Source organism: Ambystoma mexicanum, chromosome 7q, assembly GCF_040938575.1.
Source record: "Ambystoma mexicanum isolate Mex_15411 chromosome 7q, UKY_AmexF1_1, whole genome shotgun sequence".
Taxonomy (NCBI): domain Eukaryota; kingdom Metazoa; phylum Chordata; class Amphibia; order Caudata; family Ambystomatidae; genus Ambystoma; species Ambystoma mexicanum.
The window spans coordinates 536,972,808-536,992,396 of NC_090941.1; the positions used below are offsets into that span (position 1 = coordinate 536,972,808).

The 19,589-nt window shown below is 49.5% G+C and overlaps 1 protein-coding gene across 2 annotated transcripts in view; it reads left to right on the forward strand.

Annotated features, from left to right (window-relative positions):
- The window catches only part of NUFIP1 (nuclear FMR1 interacting protein 1), a 546,199-nt gene that overhangs the window by 345,894 nt on the left and 180,716 nt on the right, over positions 1 to 19,589 (forward strand). The gene's annotated exons all lie outside the window — the stretch shown is intronic.

Below are 19,589 nucleotides of genomic sequence, written 5' to 3' on the forward strand. Positions count from 1 at the left end.
CAAACCAGGTTTGCCTTCTTTGTTCACTGTCTTTTGGCGGGCTTCTGCCAAGAAGCCCTCCTCTAGGCGCCTGGGTGTCTAGGTGGGCTGAATGTGAGGGAGGGGTGTAGTCACCCCCTGCACAGAGTATCCTAGGAAACCCAAGTCACACTTTGCCATGATAGGCTGAGGTGGTTGTCCGGGCTGGACAACCCGCCTGCTGCGTGATTGACAGCCAGGCTGTGTGAATGGGGCATTTTTATCATAAAAGGCAGGACTCTTGGGCTAAAAGCAGTCACCACTGGAACTACAAGGCACCGAAAAGAAGCGGAGAAGTAGTTGGCTGCTGCAACTATCCGTCCCGGTGGAGCCCTGCTGCAGTCCTGAGCTATCTACCCTTCAATGACCAGAAAAGATCCAGTCCGGAGTCGTCTTCCCTTGAACCTGGTGGGGATAACCAGCTCATCTTCTACAGCCAGAGGATCCTCTTCGTGGTCGAAATCACTGCACACTGCTGTAGTGGTCCCGATAGCCATCTGAAGAGCGTCTCCTGTTTTTAAGGAGCGCACCTTTTATTCACCGTCGCTGCTGCCAGCTTCAGCCCTATGTGGTGCAGACCCCTACAGACATCCTCCTTCTTGCCGAAGCTCCAGGAACCGTGGGTCTGCAGGAAACTACCGGAACAACTGCTGTGGCACCAGCATTTTATTGAATAAGGTACTGTGTTCTGCTTGAGGAATTCGGGTGAATCCCTTTTCCTCCTCCTACAAGGCTTCTCCTTATCTTCCCTCCTTATAACTTTTGCTTCCTCCATTGACAATATCTGAGTACTCCTGGCTACGTTGAATCGCAAACTGTCCGACTGTGTGATCCTCGACAACAGGAACCCGGTTCCACTTGACACTGGCTCCGTCCTATTGATTCTTGAATTTCTGTCCATGAGTGTTCTCTGATTCTGTCTGCCTATGATTTTTGCCCCAAACTCTCTCTGGGTTTCTCAGGTGCTAAGTGTGTTTTTGCCCCGGTAACATTTCTTGCCACAGATACGCGTTTATTTAGTAATACCGAACTGTCATTACTGTCAAAAAGAGATTGCAAATGTATTCCCGGTAACTTCTCTTGTTTCACAACACCGGTCCGTTAAAACATAGGGTACTTACCTTGAGTTATACCGTACAAAGTGAATTGGTTAGTTGTAGTGTATTTTACGTGTGGTTTTGAATCAATATAAGTGTTGTGTTTATAACAAACGGTTTAAAAATTAATGTACTTCTATTTTTTTACCTGAAACCTTGAGTCATTGTTTGCTTGAGTCACAGTAATTGTGGTCCCTTTGTGTATTCTCTGCTACTGCTCATATACTCTTGAGATAAGCCTGGCTGCTGCACTACTGCTACCACTTTAACATAGTAGTAGAGGCTTGTACCAAAGGTAAAACTTGTATTGCCACCTGTAGTCTTAATTGTGTGTAGTGGTCCCTAAGGGCACTGCAAAGGATTCTGCCTAACACCGCAGAGACACGGGCATGAATGTGGACTCTCTTCTTGGTGAGGACAGAGTCTGTATTGCCTTTGGAGCAGGCAGCAGGCCAGTTTGTCAGAGGATGAACAAGAAGCCCTCCATTTCCTCTCAGCCACCCTACACTTAAGTTTAAGTGTAGCTAGGTCAGAGTCATACCAGGAATTGCACTTGGATTTGGTCTTCAAACGGATCCTCATGACAGGGGCAAGAGCATCGAGAGTATCAGAAATAGAAGAGTAGAGAAGGGACAGGAATGTGAGTCAGCCAGAGGACGAGGGGGGGGGGAAAGGTGGCACCGAAAGCCTCAACTAACACACGCTTCGTGGGCCGGATGTCCGAGAAGGTAGGTGGCAGTGTTGGGGTAGGCTTGGCTTGGGGGGAAGAGAGTGAGAGATGAGGAGATGAGGCAGTGCTTACGTCAGGAGAAGATGAGTAGTCAGAGGGATGGAGAGGGGGAAGCCAGAGGAGACCAAGACATAGTGTGTGACCAGCAGAGTGAGTCGGGCCGGAGGGGAGGATGGAGAGGGAGAGTGAATCGCAGAGGTCGCGAAAGAGCACAGATGAAGAACAGGGAGAATCCAGATGGATATTGAGGTCACCGATGAGGAGGAGTTGAGTGGTTGAGGCCAGGAGGGAGGAGGAGAGGTCTGCCCGCTCAGAGAGAAAAGAAGTAATTTGAGCAGGGGGCCGGTAGAGAGTAGCAACGGTGAGAGAGTGGCTAGGAGAGAGCGAGACCGACTGCAGACCAGGCATTCGAAAGAAGAGTAGGTCTGAGTGGCGATGAAAGAGGCTGGAATCCACTCGGGGTAGATCTGGGCTACACCCCCTCTAGGCCGGTTGGATCTGGGAGCGGAGAGGATCTTGTAGCCGTCACGGAGGAAAGTGTCAAAACTCATGACAGAGCTGGCCGTGAACCAGGTCTCGGTAAGACCGAGGACATCAAGGTCAAGTTCTTTGAGGAGGTGGCAGATGTCAGATGAGTGTTTTACAGCTGAGCAAGAGTTGAGTGGCGAGATGAAGAAGGTTGCCAGCCTAAAAGACCTTCCGGGGAGGGGTACAGATCAGAGGTACACCCTGCGGAGGAGAAAGAGCCTTAGGAGGGGCAGAGGAGTAGGAGAGAGATGCAAGGTAGCCAAGAGGGGGAGGGGAGGGAAGGGAAGGAGAGGAGGGGGGAGGGGAGGGGAGGGCCTTGTACCATGACAGTGCCACTTAGGTAGACATAAATGAGGACTCTGGAGGAGTCGAAGAAAGCCATGAGGACTTCCCAGCGGGTGCCACCATTAATGGGAGAGGAGGAGACAGGACAAAGCATAGAGATCATATGAGGGGTCCATTGATCAGGTGAAGGAACGAAAAAGAGAATGTCAGTGAAGGTTTATCTGGCAGAGGCACTAGAATAGGTATCAGCGATGGGGAGACCTGGGTTTGAAGCCAACATATCCTTTTTAAATTTCTTCTTACCAGACTTAGTGAGAAGGGAAAGATAGTTGATAGAGAAGCTGTTGCAGCAGATAGGAGCGATAGATAACGCCATGAGTGAGTAGAGAGAGGAGGCAGTAGGAGAAATATGCATGAGAAGCGGTAAGAAACAATCACTGGGCTAGCCGGTTACAATTTAGGACCTGAGGTGATGTGGAAAACACACCCAAATTTGATTTTTAGAACAACCCAAATTGCAGTTACAAAACACACCCAAATTTGACTTTCAGGAACAACCCAAATTGTAATGTTAAGGCTACATTGGTGAAAGAAATGAGAAGAGTTAGAGGCAGGCTCTGAGCCTAGAGCATTTGATAGCATACAGGGAGACCAGTTGAAGTTAGCAGAGGGAAGAGTGAAAGTCAATGAGTGGAATAGAAAGGATAAGCAGAAGGTTGGAAACTAACCCATGGGGCGGGAGGGACAAGAGTCTTAGTGGTCCAGAATCATGCCTGTGAACTGAGAGCACCCGGGAGGATCAAGGTGCAGTATTGGATTCATGTAGTGGACTGGCAGCAGACAGGGAAGCTGATAGGGGCCTTAGAAGTGGGCATTAGAACAGGCCGGCTAAAGCCTGCCGGTCCCCGGTTGGCCAATAAGGCTGGCTAAGTGGGCAATCGCAGGACAGCTGAGGGTGGAAAGGCCCAGAGAGGAAGCCACTGTTACAGGGAAAATGCGGCGGCCATTTTGAAAAAACGCTACGAAATAAACGGCATAGGCAGATTGAACTAACAGGGATTTAAAACACAGCAAAGTGCAGCAGTCCAAGCAAGGCAGTAAGTCACCAGATGATCCACACAATCAATAAAAGCCACTGTCTTTTTTCCAAGTATGTCCTGGCCAATTTAAGTGAGGGGGCAGTGTACGTGATGTTAAACGTACCAGTGTGCTCCCGCAAGGCTCAATGTAACCCCTGGGGAAAAATGAACGGGCCGCGTAATGCACAGGCACCCCAAAAAGGAAAGTTATGTGTATGTGACCCCTTGTTAGCCCACTTGTAAAGTAAAAACGTAACGCAGTACGCTGTGGCACCCAGCAACACAAAAAATTGCATACGTGAAGAACACTTAGGGTAGTACGACATTGAAAATGGGGGTACGCGAGACATAGGGTCACCCACTGTATGCAAAATGCATACATGATTCACCGTCAGCCTCAAAATTCACGCGCGTGTGCATGGAGGCAAATCGCTCATCAAAAGAAAAAGCTTGCACTCTCGCTGTAGGGAAGAGATTGCGTGGAAAGGCTAGAATCGTCCAGCGCGTGTCATGTAGCTTACGCGCGTAGGCCCTTTCCTTTAAATCCACGATAACGTGCTTTTTCTGCACGTGCCGTGTCACTCTGCCCACGTGAGTAACACGGAAGACCCACGCTCCTGCCTACCAGCCAATTTATCTGCTTCCAAGTGTCCCGAGCTACCTCCTTCGAGCCATCTGCTGGTGCCTGCTCACTGTGTGTGCGCCTGCTGCCCATGTGCCCTGCAATTTTGGTGCCTGCTGTACAGCCATTGCTCCTGTCGTCTGACCTGTGACCACATCTGCTGATCCAGAAGACGCCCGACATGCCAGACCACCGCTCCACAGCCCAGCACCTAGACCACCTTGCCCACCCACACCTGCCTCAGGGTTTTCCATGTCTGAAGCAACATCATCGGAGCCAAGTGGCAACCCTACGGCAGCGAGGCAGAGGGCTGTCAGCTTCTCAGCCAAGGAAGTTGACATCCTGGTGGAGCAAGTCCTGGTGCATTATGATACGATGGTCCGTGGAAGAGGGCAAGTTGGCAAAGGAGGACTGAGGAAGATCTGGGCAGACATCGTGGGTGCCTTCAACGCAGATGAGGTGGCACCCCGCGACTACATCCAGGAGGACTTCAAAGCCAGGACCCACAACAAGACCTGGCGCTTCCTCAAGGCTGGCGTGAACCATGAGGGGCGCCGGGGCCGGTTGACCACCGACAACATGCGGGTCCTGGAGTGGTTCTACCCAGCGCTGTATGCCCAGGTCATGGATTTGGATCTCCGTCTGAAGTCGACTGGTAAGTGTCCATGTGTACTTCTCCACCATAGTGCATTTTGATGTATGGTTGGAGTGTGCACCTTGGCCTTATGTCTGGTATGCCTCTTTTTCAGATCTGTGTGCATGTCTGAGACAGTGCTGCATGTGAGTCCATTCAAGCATGTGTCACATCAACGGTGTTTGTGTAGCAATGTGTGATGCACGGCAGCATGTAACAACATGCACATGGTTGATTTCATGTGTCTGGATTTGTCCATGTGAGAGGTGTCGCATATGGGTGCTTTTGGTAACATCATGGACATGCATTGTGCATATGTGCATGTGTCTGAAGAGTAAGTGTGACTGGCCAACCCTCCGGGATGGATGTCACTTGAGCATTCGATTGTGTGATTGACTCATGCTGCCAAATTGGCCTCCAGTACACTCTGACGTGATAGCTCCATGGCTTGCTTCATGACTGTCAGCTGATGTGTGTGAATGAGATGTATATGTCCCATGATGCATGTGAGGTGAATGCACAATTTTGAGGTGCTGACAGTGCCTTGTCCAAGGATGTGATTGTCAGTTGAGAATGCCAGACATGATTGTGCATGCGTGTTAATTGCACTAACCTTTGTGTTGTGGACGGTGATGATGGTTGGAACCTTTGACCGTGCCACTCATGTACATTTTGCTTTGTGCAAAACACACATGTTCAGTACCCTGATGTTTTGTGTTCTATGTCTCCCTATCCACAGCGACGATGGAAGAAGAGGGCGGAGAAGGCGCTGTGGAGCAAGGCAGCAGGGATGCCTCCACCAGGCACAGACGTAAGGCCCAGTCACGCTCCGAGGTCCTTTCATCTTGGGGGAGCGAGGAGACTGGTGCCGCGTCCGAGGCAATGGACGCAGCTGCTGAGGGGAGGCCCAAGAGGGAGAAGTTGGTTGTGGGCTCTTCGGCAGAGGGAGGGACAGTTGAGAATAGCACAGGGGCAATCGGATGCGGAAGACGGTGGGGAGGCATCCAGGTCGGCAGAGGTGGAGGAGGCGACCACATCAGCCCAACCCATGGGGCCCGGTGGGGGTGATGACGTGGGTGTGACTGGTGCAGTCCAGACTCAGGGGCCAGAGGCAGAGCAGGTCGTCGGCGAGATGCCTGTGCCTAATCCTGCCCCTGGGGCTGCGACTGCATAAGTATGCACCTGCGGGCATGCTTCAGGCCGGACCCATCCGCAGGTGGCAGATGTTTTCATGCAAACAGAAACATCAATAACTGCAGATGTCACCATTCGGGACAGGGTGGAACCTGTGCTAGCCGGTATCACGAGGCGTACAGGCACCATTCGTGATGATGTGCAGGCTTCCAATCGTGGGCTTGCATGTCATCACGATGAGCTCTGGGTCTTCTGAACTGGCTAGTACGTTTTCTTGTCTCGCAATCGTTGCATGGGCTGGCCACTTATGCAACCCCCTCCTTGTTGTCCTCCTCTGTGCGCCAGTCCTCCTCCCTGCCGTCTTACGGCCCAGATACCACCAAGGCCCCCTGTATACCTGTCTTAACCCCGGCGGCCAGTCTGGTGGAGACCACATCCCTGCCAGAGTCGGGAGTCAAAGTTGGATCAGCCGGGGTGGTCCCCACGCAGATCCAGCAGGCGACAGGAGCTCTGGCAATGGAGGAAGAGCAGGCACCAAGTAGCAGGGCACGTGCACGACAGCCCCGGGGGGTGTCATCATCCCAGAGGCTGTCCTTTAGGCGCAGGCACCAGGCTATTTGGCAGCAGCAGGCTCGGAGTAGGAGGCTACCGGACTCTGGGCATTCAATCGCAGGGAGGCAGGTATCGGCCATCAGGCAGGAGGCAAACGTGGACCTTACACAAAGGATGTCTTCTGTGTGGGAGCGTTTGGGCCAGCAGATCGGGGCAGAGTGGCAGCGGGCACGGGAGGCAAGACTCACCATGGCCAGGGCGGAGAATTCACTGCGTCGGGCAAAGAGGCGGGCTGAGGTCCTCGAGGAGACTTGCAGGGAGTTTGAGAGGAGCATTTTGGAGTGCCTGCTAGCCCTCGAGGGGGAGGCGGAGGCCAGCCTAGGGGAAGTGGACGCAGTGTTCAATGATGCCCTGGCCGAGCAAGACTATGAGGGAGCATGGTGAGGAGAAGGACTAGCCTGCTGCCATTGTATATAGTTAATTAGGGGGCAGTTTCATTTTTTTTTTCTCTTTTTTTTTGTTGGAGTTATTGGACTGTGCGCCACTTTTTTTTTTTTAAACTTAATTTTATTGGAGTTTATATCAAACAGATTACATCTTATACAACCAAAGTTAACAATCATAACATGAAAGCAGGTATTACAGTCAAATAGAAAGCGCGGTTGAGATTCAGTTTCATATATCAGCAAAGTTCTTGCATTTCATTCCATCAATAGTTAACTCCTCTCTACAATGTCAAACCTTGGTCGCTCTTCTCCCATTTCCTCCTTGCCCCCCCCCTCCCTCCACCCCACCCCACAAGACTTTATAAGCTTCCGCCAAGGGATGTATTGTCTAGCGTTTGGCGGATTGGTTGATAGGTTTGTTAGACCTTGAGGCCTACCTTGTTCGGGAGGTTATCATGATGTTTCACTACTCATGGCACTGGTCATTCACTAGGCGTTAGTGAGCTGTTCCGGGCATATATTTGTTGACAAACTCGAACTAAAAGATGTCTCATTGCGTGGCTTTCCCGTGTATAGATGCCGTGATTTTTTCCATGATACACATATTGGAGGTCACATTAACCCATTCTTTTTCTGTGGGGGTTACAGGGGATTTCCATTTCGTGGTCAATAGAGCCCTCGCGGCTAGTAACAGTGGTGCAGCTATGTCTGTGACCCTTCTCAATTCATCCTCGATCCTCCCGAGGCCAAATAAAATCAAGTAGGGATCCGCTGTTCATTGGATCCCGTCTAGATCCTTAATCCACCCTAGCACTTCATTCCAGTATATTTTGACCTGAGGACAACCCCACCATATGTGCCAGTAATCTGCCGCGGATCAACATCCCCGCCAACACACTGGACTAGATGACTGATACATCTTGGAGAGCCTGTGCGGGTCATATTGCCACCTATTCAATAATTTAATCGAGTGCAACTAATATTGCCATGAGATCGAGGCCTTGGGTGCTGTCCTACATAACTTATCCCATGTCTCTGGGTCGATGTCTCCGCCCATGTCCCTTTCCCATTTTAACCTAAGCGGTTCTGTTGAGTCCTTTCCAGCTTCCATTAGTGTTTTATACAAGGCAGATATTAACCCTTTAGTTTCCGTCCTGGAGTCGAGTATGGTTTCAAACGGGGTAAGTTCCCTGCTCAGCTTTTCCCACCATTCTGGTTTTGTCAATACACCCTTGATCTGCAGAAAGTGGAATGCAGACAGTGTGCCTATTCCGAGTGCCTCCTCTAGTTCAGGGAGTGCAATGAAGGAGTCCTTCTTTAGGAGTTGTCCCACCCTCTCCAGGCCTGCCTCATACCAAGCTTGAAACCTTTCCACATTGGGGATCTGGTCGTTCATGCCCGGTGACCAGAGGTGACTTAATGGTGATGGCCATGTGGTAATCTTTTCCATATCCCTACTCTCTCGCCCATATGTCCCATATGGTTACAAACATCGGGTGTGACTTTGATCTTTTCAGTACCCTCCTTCTAGGGGACCATAGCCATTCGGAGATTGTTGCCGGGGACAGGTAGTGATTATCCATAGCAATCCACTGGGGTGTTTTTTGGTTACAAAGATGGGGAATAAGAATTCGTAATTGGGCTGCCTCGTAATATTTTTGGATGTCTGGGAGACCCACTCCACCCTTCTCTTTTGGTAATGTCAAGTCGGAGTACGCAATTCTGGGCTTTTTCCCTTTCCATAGGAATTTTAGTATCGCCTTCTTGACTTCTGAATTGACGTGGCATCTGAATTGGGAGCATTTGAAAGGGGTATAAAAATCTCGGGAGACAGGTCATCTTTATCGCGTTTAAACACCCCAACCAGGATATAGTTAGGTTGTCCCATCGGGCAAGGTCTGCGTGAAATTTTTGGAGAAGCGCAGGGAAATTGGCTTCATATAAATCTTTTAGTGATCTTGTGACATGTATGCCTAAGTACTTCATTTTTTCGTGTTCAATCATAAGGCCCAGGGACTGGTATCTTTCTGTGTTTGTATCCATTGATCCCTGTAAGGGGAAAAGGATGGACTTGGATTTGTTAACCTTGTTCCCGGATACTTGGCAGTATTCGTCTAAGAGGTACAAAGCCCTGGGAATGGATGCAGTGGGGTTCGTCACATGAAGGAGTAGGTCATCGGCATATAGCGCTACTTTGAATTCCTCGTCCCCTAGACGCATGCCTGTTACTTGAGTATCCTGTTGCAATTTTTGGGCCAGGGGTTCTACAGAGAGGGCGAAGAGGATGGCCGATAGGGGGCATCCCTGCTGGGTACCATGTTTCAGCTCGAACCATCGAGTATTCCCCATTGACAGACACTGAGGCTTTTGGAGCGGTGTAGACTGCTTTTATCCCCCTTCTAAATTTCGGTCCTATTCCCACAGCATGGAGGACTGCGGCAAGGAAGCCCCATTCCACTCTATCGAAGGCTTTTTCAGCATCAATGGAGAGTAAGGCGGGATCGTTGCACATAGTTTGGGAGGCTTCGATCAAATGGAGAGTCTTTCTCATGGTGTCTGCACCCTGTCGTCCAATTATGAACCCTACCTGATTGGGATGGACGAGATGGGGCATGTGGACCTCTAGCCTGGCTGCCAGGACTCTTGTGTAAAGTTTGGCATCAAGGTTGAGCAAGGATATGGGGCGGTAAGATCCGCAACATTTGGGGTCTCTGCCTTCCTTGGGAATGACTGATATGAGTGCTCGGGCGAAAGAGTCAGGGACAATCCCTGTGTCAAGGATTTCATTAAATAGGGTGGTCAGGAAAGGAGCTAGGAGGGTACAAAAGGTTTTATAGAAGCCGGCATTGAATCCGTCTTCGCCAGGGGATTTGCCCAGTGTAAGTCGTTTGATCGTCTCGTGCAATTCGTCTTCAGTTATGGGGGATTCAAGATGGGCCGAGTCAGCGCTTGCAACTTTCGAAAGAGCAATGCTAGCGAGGTAATTGTCTCTCTCTTGTGAGTGTGGGTCTACTTCTGAAGTGTATAGGGACTCATAGAAATTTGCGAACAATTCTGGGATGTGGCATAGGTTGTGCCTGATCAGGGGTTGGATCTGTGATCTCTTTCACCCTACAATCTGCCCGTTGCATCCTGAGTCTATGTAACGCTCACCTGGTTCCCTCGGAGGCGCGGGTCTTGGCTGGGCGGTGAAACCGTCTTCAATGTTAGGCGTAGGGTTCGTTTGGCTCCCTGGTTTGGCCCCCTTCTCACCGAAAGCTTGACTTGGAGGGTGAGATGTCTACAAGTGGAAAAATCAGGGGATTAGTAGCTGGAAGGTTGGATGAAGTCTCTACCCCCACACTCTCTCCTCCCGTGGTACTCGGTTGCTAACTGTGCTCACCTTAAATAGGTGAATGCCGGGCTCTCCATCCTGCGTCTTGTGCAGGGGCTCTGGGTCCAGTTACTTCACTGGATTTGGGATCAGCCTCTTGATTGCAGAGGGTAAGTAGAGAGCGATGCCGCCGTTAATTGCACGAGCGTATTTTGCATATATCAAAGTCCTTAATGTCTCTTTTAACGTCCCTTTTCTGCAGGGTTCACTGAGAAGAAATGATGGCGAAAGAATGCCAAAGTTCGTGGAGGCACGTAAGTAGAATGAATGCCACAGTACTTTAATGCGCACCTTAATGTCTTTTCCTTTCAGATGGAGAATGATGAAGGCGCCGGAGATGATGCCCAGGTTTGTGCCGAAGAGTGAACAAGATGATGGAGCATATGAAGGCACGTAAGTAGAAAGTCTGTTCTAGGCCTTTAAAAGCACCTTAATGTCTCTCTTTTGCCTTGCAGGTGGCGGAGTGCGGTGCGAGCTGACTTTGGAGCGTACGTCGCACAGGTAAGCCGTTCAGAAACAGAACGTTACTAACCAATGTTCTTTTGTCTTTGCAGGGCTCGATGGCGGAGAAAGAATGCGGCAAATACCTTAAACACTCCGGTGGATCGGGTAAGTTGAAGCGCTGACCTTGACTTTGCTAACCTGTGTTTTGTTGTTTTGCAGTTGCTGCTGAAGACTGAAGATTGGATTCTCATCAGGTACATCCGGAGATTTCGCGTTCACAGGAGCCGGAATGGAAGATTCCCTGGAGCTGACACGGTGAGCGTCCTGCTGCTGATGCAGAATAACGCGAAGCACGTTGCACCAATCGGGTGTGGTTTAAATAGTGCACAGGAGTGCTCAGGCGTCTTCTTCCACAGCCTCGCCCAGGTAAGAAAAAGAGTTCCAGTTTCTAGAAGAGTTCCAGTCCTAGGGAGTGGTGCCAGCCCCACCCAGAGGAAAAGTAGTTCCTGCCAGAAGAGGATGAAGACATCATCTTGTCGGTAAGGAAGCAGCATGGTCTGCTCCAGGTAGGTCCACCCAAGCACTTCTGTATTTGCTATGAGCCCGGCGCTTCTTGTGCCGGGACCAGTCCCCACAATGAGCCTGGCACCACCGGTGCCAGGACAAGGCCCAAAAGGTCCCTAAAGGGACTTGCTGGCGTCTGCAATGAATGTTGTGAGCCTGCTTCCAAGGGCGTTGGGCTGCTCCTGACTCCTTGGAAGCAGTGGTCATGACAGCACCCCCCCCCCCTCAAGGCCCCTCCCAAGTTCGTCTTCTCCGGGGTTCTTGGTTTGTCGGGAAAAGTTCGATGAAACTTCTTGACCAGACGGGGTGCATGCACATGTTCCGATGGTTCCCAAGACCGTTCCTGGGGGCCATAACCTTTCCAGTCAATCAGATAGTATAGCTTTGATTTGGAAATCTTGGAGTCTAGGATGTTCTGAATTTCGAACTCCAGTTCTCCATCCACTAGGATAGGGTCTGGAGATTTTGTCAAACGGGTTCCAGGTTGCATGGGTTTTAGTAAGGAAACGTGGAAGACGGGATGAACTTTCATATGAGTAGGTAGGCCCAATTTAACTGCCACTGGATCTATTATGGCAGTGATTGGGTAAGGTCCCAGGTATCGTGGATTGAAAGTACGTGGTCCTTTTAAGGGTAAATGTTTGGGGGACAGCCAGACTTGATCTCCCACTTGATATTGGGGAGCTTCCTTTCGATGTTGGTCTGCACCCTTCTTGTAATGTTCCTTGGCTTGCTGAAGATGAGAAGTGGCTTCCTTAAAGGCTTGAGTGATTGTAGAGTGCAGGTGATCTACAGCAGGTGTTCCAAGAGTCTGAGGTGGATCGAGATTTGAGGTGCGAGGGTGGATTCCATACAAGAGGAAAAAAGGGGGTTTTCCAGTTCCAGAATGGACTGAATTATTATAAGCGTACTCCGCAATCCAGAGGATTTCTTTCCAAGTGCCTTCTGCTTGCTGCAACATGCAGCGTAGATATTGTTCCAGAGTTTGGTTGGTCCTCTCGGTCTGCCCGTCGGTCTGGGGATGATGGCTGGTTGAAAGCCTTACGTCAATTTGGGCTAAGCGACAGCAACTCCGCCAGAAGTGGGAAATAAACTGACTTCCTCTATCCGAGATTAGAACTGAAGGAAAGCCGTGCAACCGAACGATGTTCTCGGGGATTTCCCGGGCTAGAATTGAAGCTGTGGGTAACCCCTTCAATGGAATAAAATGAGCCATTTTAGAAAATAGGTCCACAATTACTAAGATCGTATTATATCCGGAGCATGGTGGTAAATCCGTGATAAAATCCATGGAGAGAGTTTCCCTGGGGTGAGGAGGAATGTCTATTGGATGTAAGAGGCCTGATGGTTTCTCCTTCTGACTTTTGTTTTAAGCGCACACACCACAGGAGATTACAAAATCTTTAATGTCCTGCCTCCAAGATGGCCACCAGAAATGTCTTTTTACTTTTTCAGGCGTTTTAGAAATGCCGGGATGCCCTTCCATTAAGGAGTCATGGTAACATGAGATGACCTGTGATTGCAAATCCGTACATGGCAGATATAATCTACCTTGAAAGTATGGTAAGTCTTTTTCCGTTGTAAAATCTTTCCCCTTGAGTTTCCAATCTTTTATTTCTGCTAGAGTTATAAGTTTTTTAACTTTCGCTTCAATATCTTAAAGGGATTGTGTGTTAATTAAACCCAGGATTCTTTGTTCCGGAATTATTGGTACGGGTTCAGGACTAGTCGTGAGTTCATCTACTCCCACTCGGGAGAGGGCATCTGCTTTTCCATTCTTGTTGCCTGGTCGGTAAGTAATTACAAAGTCGAATTCGGCGAAAAATAAAGCCCAACGGAGTTGTCTAGAGGATTGAGCTTTGGCTGATTTCAAGTATTGTAAATTGCGATGATCCGTAATGACGGTGACTGTGTGTCGGGCTCCCAGGAGATAGTGCCGCCAGGCCTTAAAGGCGGACTTAATAGCTAAAAGTTCTTTATCAGTAATGGTATAGTTGATTTCGGGAGCCAAAAATTTGCGGGACCAAAAGGCCACAGGGTGCAACTGGTTTGTTTCTGGGTCCCTCTGCGAAAGCACTGCTCCCATCGCGAGACTGGAGGCATCGGTCTCAACAATATAGGGAAGTTCCGGGCGGGGATGTTTTAAAACCGGAGCTGAGATGAATTTAGTTTTCAGTTCTTGAAAGGCTTGTTCGGCCTCCGTAGACCATTCGAAACGTTTGTTTTTTCTGAGAAGGGCTGTAATGGATTGAACTATTCGAGAGAAGTCTGGAATAAACCTACGATAAAAGTTGGCGAAGCCCAACATGCTTTGGACTCCTTTTACTGAAGTTGGTGAGAGCCACTTAAGAATAGCGTCCACTTTTCTTGAGTCCATGTGAACTCCATTAGGTGACAAAATGAATCCCAAAAATTCGACCTCAGTAACGTGAAAAACGCATTTCTCCAGCTTGGCAAAAAGTCTGTGTTGACGGAGCCTCTCCAGTACCGCTGTGACGTTTTTTCGATGATCAGCCTCAGAGGCCGAGTAGACCAGAATATCATCAATATAGACAACTACACACACATCAATGAGTTCTCTGAGGACGTCATTCATAAAGTACTGAAAAGCGGCCGGTGCATTGCATAATCCAAAGGGCATTACTTGATACTCGAATAATCCATATTTAGTACGAAAGGCCGTCTTCCATTCATCGCCCTCCTTTATTCGTACCAAATGGTAAGCTCCTCTGAGGTCCAACTTAGTATAAATACAGGCACTTTTAACTTGGTCTAGTAGTTCTGGGATCAATGGTAACGGATATCTGTTCTTGATTGTTATCTGATTCAGGGCACGGTAATCTATACATGTTCTCAGGTCTCCCTCCTTTTTTGGAACGAAGAACAGAGCTGAAGAGGCTGGGGACTTTGAAGGACGGATAAATCCATTAGCCAGGTATTGGTCCAAATATTGCCTTAGGTGAAGATTTTCTGGTTCGGTAAGGGCATAAATTCGACTGCACGGAGGAGTGGATCCCGGAATCAGGTCTATCTGACAGTCGTATGACCTGTGAGGAGGCAGGGTGTTAGCTTGATCTTTCCGAAAGACATCATGATATTCCCGGTATTCAGGAGGCAATTGTGGAGTCTCAGAGGAGGTTGCTGCCAGCTAGTTGGGAGGCTGAGGATAACAGGTGGGAGCGCATTCTGGAAACCGAATTGTCTTTGCTCGCCAGTCGATTTGAGGATTGTGCTTCTCCAACCAAGGGATTCCCAGAATAACTTGAAACTGCGGGGCCTTGATCACGTCAAACACGATCTTCTCTTGATGTCCATCTTGGCCTACCAATGTCACTTCCAAGGTGGTGTGAGTTATTGGTCCGGAAGCTATTTCCGTACCGTCCACGGTGGTAATGACATCTCTCACCGTCTTAGGACAAAGAAGTAGATTCATCCTGGCGGCCATTTCACAATCCACGTAATTGCCGATCGCGCCACTATCAATGTATGCTTTTATGGCATGCATACGATTAGGCTGCTCTGGATTCACGAGGACCATAGGCATGACGAAATGCGAGGTCAAAGAACTGGTTTTAACGCTCGGCAAGCGGACCTCTACACTTGTCGGGCGAGGTAGTTTTCCGACTCAGAACCTTCGGCACCTTTATCGGATGCTCCTACCATCTTCTTCTTTGGTTTCACCGGGCAATCTCGAAGAAAGTGTCCTGAATTTCCGCAATAGAGGCATAATTGCAATTGTCTTCTCCTTTCCCGTTCCTTTTGGGTTAGGGGTCCTTTCATGACCCCAATTTGCATGGGTTCCACGGAATCATTTCCTTTAGCGGAGCTCTGTGGTCTTGAAAAAACACGAGATTCAAATCTGGAACGATCGGCCTTCCGATTCTGTAGCCTGTGATCTAATTGAACCACCAGATCGATATATTCAGAACAGTCTTGTGGCGGATTTACCACCTGGGCCAGAACGTCTTTAAGTTCCCCTCGCAGGCCTCTGTAGAAAAGCGTGATTCTCTTATCTTCCGGCCATCCGGTTTCCACCACTAGTCTGTTAAATGACGCAATGTAAGCCAAGAGGTCTTGATTACCCTGTCGTAGTGAAAGAAGTTCATTATCCAAGGCCTGACCCTGGGTGTGTCGTGCGAACAATCTCTCCATACTAGCTTGAAAGTCTTGGAAGTTATGAAGAACGGGGTCATTCTGAGTCACTAAAGGTATAGACCAATCTGCGGCACTGCCACTAAGATATGAGAGCACGAAGGCCACCTTGGCCTGGTCCGTTGGGAATGCGGCGGGTCTACACAAAAAGTGCAAGCAACTCTGATTGAAAAATACAGCGAATCTCTTCGGATCACCAGAAAAACGCTCGGGCGGGGCCAAAGGTACATTTCCTGGTAGATTAATCTGCACCGGGTTAGTGGAAGTCGTTGGAGCATGGCTCCCTCCCGCGGCGGGCAGAGGAGTTTGTCCCACTTGGGCTTGTAACAACTGTCTGGCAAGATCATCAGTTCGCTCCTTAGAAACAACTAACTCTCTCCTTAAGGCATTCGTTTCCTGGCGTGCTGCGTGTACTTCTGCCCTCAACTCCCCAAGCAACTGGGCCAATTGGTCTGTCTGAGGTTTCCATTGCGCCTGGGCGGGAAATATGCGGAGGCGCGGGTCTTGGCTGGGCGGTGAAACCGTCTTCAATGTTAGGTGTAGGGTTCGTTTGGCTCCCTGGTTTGGCCCCCTTCTCACCGAAACCTTGACTTGGAGGGTGAGATGTCTACAAGTGGAAAAATCAGGGGATTAGTAGCTAGAAGGTTGGATGAAGTCTCTACCCCCACACTCTCTCCTCCCGTGGTACTCGGTTGCTAACTGTGCTCACCTTAAATAGGTGAATGCCGGGCTCTCCATCCTGCGTCTTGTGCAGGAACTCTGGGTCCAGTTACTTCACTGGATTTGGGATCAGCCTCTTGATTGCAGAGGGTAAGTAGAGAGCGATGCCGCCGTTAATTGCACGAGCGTATTTTGCATATATCAAAGTCCTTAATGTCTCTTTTAACGTCCCTTTTCTGCAGGGTTCACTGAGAAGAAATGATGGCGAAAGAATGCCAAAGTTCGTGGAGGCACATAAGTAGAATGAATGCCACAGTACTTTAATGCACACCTTAATGTCTTTTCCTTTCAGATGGAGAATGATGAAGGCGCCGGAGATGATGCCCAGGTTTGTGCCGAAGAGTGAACAAGATGATGGAGCATATGAAGGCACGTAAGTAGAAAGTCTGTTCTAGGCCTTTAAACGCACCTTAATGTCTCTCTTTTGCCTTGCAGGTGGCGGAGTGCGGTGCGAGCTGACTTTGGAGCGTACGTCGCACAGGTAAGCCGTTCAGAAACAGAACGTTACTAACCAATGTTCTTTTGTCTTTGCAGGGCTCGATGGCGGAGAAAGAATGCGGCAAATACCTTAAACACTCCGGTGGATCGGGTAAGTTGAAGCGCTGACCTTGACTTTGCTAATCTGTGTTTTGTTGTTTTGCAGATGCTGCTGAAGACTGAAGATTGGATTCTCATCAGGTAAATCCGGAGATTTCGCGTTCACAGGAGCCGGAATGGAAGATTCCCTGGAGCTGACACGGTGAGCGTCCTGCTGCTGATGCAGAATAACGCGAAGCACGTTGCACCAATCGGGTGTGGTTTAAATAGTGCACAGGAGTGCTTAGGCGTCTTCTTCCACAGCCTCGCCCAGGTAAGAAAAAGAGTTCCAGTTTCTAGAAGAGTTCCAGTCCTAGGGAGTGGTGCCAGCCCCACCCAGAGGAAAAGTAGTTCCTGCCAGAAGAGGATGAAGACATCATCTTGTCGGTAAGGAAGCAGAATGGTCTGCTGCAGGTAGGTCCACCCAAGCACTTCTGTATTTGCTATGAGCCCGGCGCTTCTTGTGCCGGGACCAGTCCCCACAATGAGCCTGGCACCACCGGTGCCAGGACAAGGCCCAAAAGGTCCCTAAAGGGACTTGCTGGCGTCTGCAATGAATGTTGTGAGCCTGCTTCCAAGGGTGTTGGGCTGCTCCTGACTCCTTGGAAGCAGTGGTCATGACAGTCTAGCCGCTAGCAGCGAATCAGTCATATCTCCCTTTTCATAAAATTTCTGCTTCAATAGGTGTAGCCTACCTGCTATCTGACCATGCTCTAGGTGGCGGAGTTCTTCCCGTTTTTTCCTGGCCTCTTAGATCTTATCAGGGTCCGTGGTGTCCCCCACCCTAGCTTCTCTATCAAGATGACATATTTCACTCCGGAGCTTATTCTCAATAAGGGTTCTTTCCCTTTTCTTCCGAGCCCCCTCCCGTATGAGGATAACCCTCCAGGTTGATTTGGCCGCCTCCCACACACTCTGTTTGGGGACTTCCCCGGTATCGTTGGCTTTAAAGTATTCTTTGATCTCTGTTTCGAGTTCCTCTTTGAAGACAGGGTCTCTCCAAAGGGCCTCATTACATCTCCACTTCCCCCCCATAACTGGTAGATGTTCCCACTGTATATCAACTGTGACAATGTCGTGGTCGGACCACGTTATTGGGGTAATCCCTGAATGTGAGGTGGTGTTGTTCAGTTCTCTTGAAAGGTAGATGTAGTCTATTCGGGTGAAAGTACTGTGTGGGGGTGAATAAAATGTATACCCCCTTTCATCAGGATGCATCATCCTCCATGTGTCTACTAGCGCATAGACCTGCATCATGTTTGCAAAATCACTGCGTTCTCCCCTCACAGAAACATCGACGTCTGGGCGTCCCGCTTTCCGGTCTAAGTCGTGATCTGCCCATAGGTTGAAGTCCCCGCCTAGTATGATATGGCCAGTGGCCTCCAACATTATTTTGGGGACAGTTTTAGAGAGAAATCGGAGCTGTCCTACATTGGGAGAGTAGATTGTGGCAATCATTACATCCACCCTCCCAATAGTCCCCACAACTAGCAAAGTTCGCATTTCCGCGTCTGACCAGGTTTTGGAGACAAGGAAATCGAGTCCCTTTCTGATAAGGATTCCCACCCCCCCCCCCTTTCACAATGCTCCCGAGCCCCAAAACTCCACGCCAAAACGTTTCCGTAATAAAAGTAAAAGTTCCGTAATAGTTATACCCTCCCCCTTGTCTTGCAGATCCCTCCCTCCCACGCACCCCCCCATATGTCGGCGTCTGAGCAGGTCCAGTTAGATTCACTGAACTAGCAGCCAACCACCAATAGGGACCATCGTCGCACGGTCCTTTAATTAACAATAAACACCACATAAATCTGAGCACCCCCTACCCCCTTCCACCCCAACTTACAACCATCGAAAATAACTTTAGTGTTGGGACGAAAGCGGTCCTTATCTCAAACATACTCATAGTGTCAAGGTAGTTGCCGCTGATCTAGTTCACTTGTCCCCCTCTGGGGAGCTGTTACCTCTCTGAAATGTTCTCAACCCTTTCACTCTCTGCCTCTTAGGTCCCCGGAGTTTCCAATCTCACCCTTCGTTTCTTGGAATGTTTCCATCCTCCCTTCGTTCACGGGGATCAACAAGATCGGATATGCAGGCCTTTATTTCCCTCTCCGACTGTAGACTGATTCTCGTGCCATCGTGTTCAAAAGAAAGCCAGAAGGGGTATCCCCACCGATATCGGGTATCCCGCTCTTTCAACCATTTTGTCAGGGGGCCACACATCCTTCTCAGCGCCAATGTCATGGCAGATAGGTCTTGATATATGGTGACCTGGGCACCGTTGAGTGATCACGCCTCCACGCCTTGCCTCCTCGAGAATCTTTGCTTTGTCCTGGTATCTGTGGAAGCAGGTGAGGACCGATCTTGGGCCTCCAGTTGGGCCACCCACTCTGTGGATCCGTTCTGTTCTTGATTCATCAATCTCATCTGCCGCCAAGAGTTTGATGATATCATGAAGTGTTGCTTTCAGGCTCTCTGTCTCCCCATCCTGTTCCGGGATCCCAAAAAAGTGTAAATTGATCCGCCTCTCTCGATTTTCCAAATCATCCATCTTAAGCCTGTATTCTTCTTCCTGCTGTTTGAAATCCGTGATCCTGTGTTCGAGTTGTGTTTCCAAAGTATCTATGGAGGCTTGATT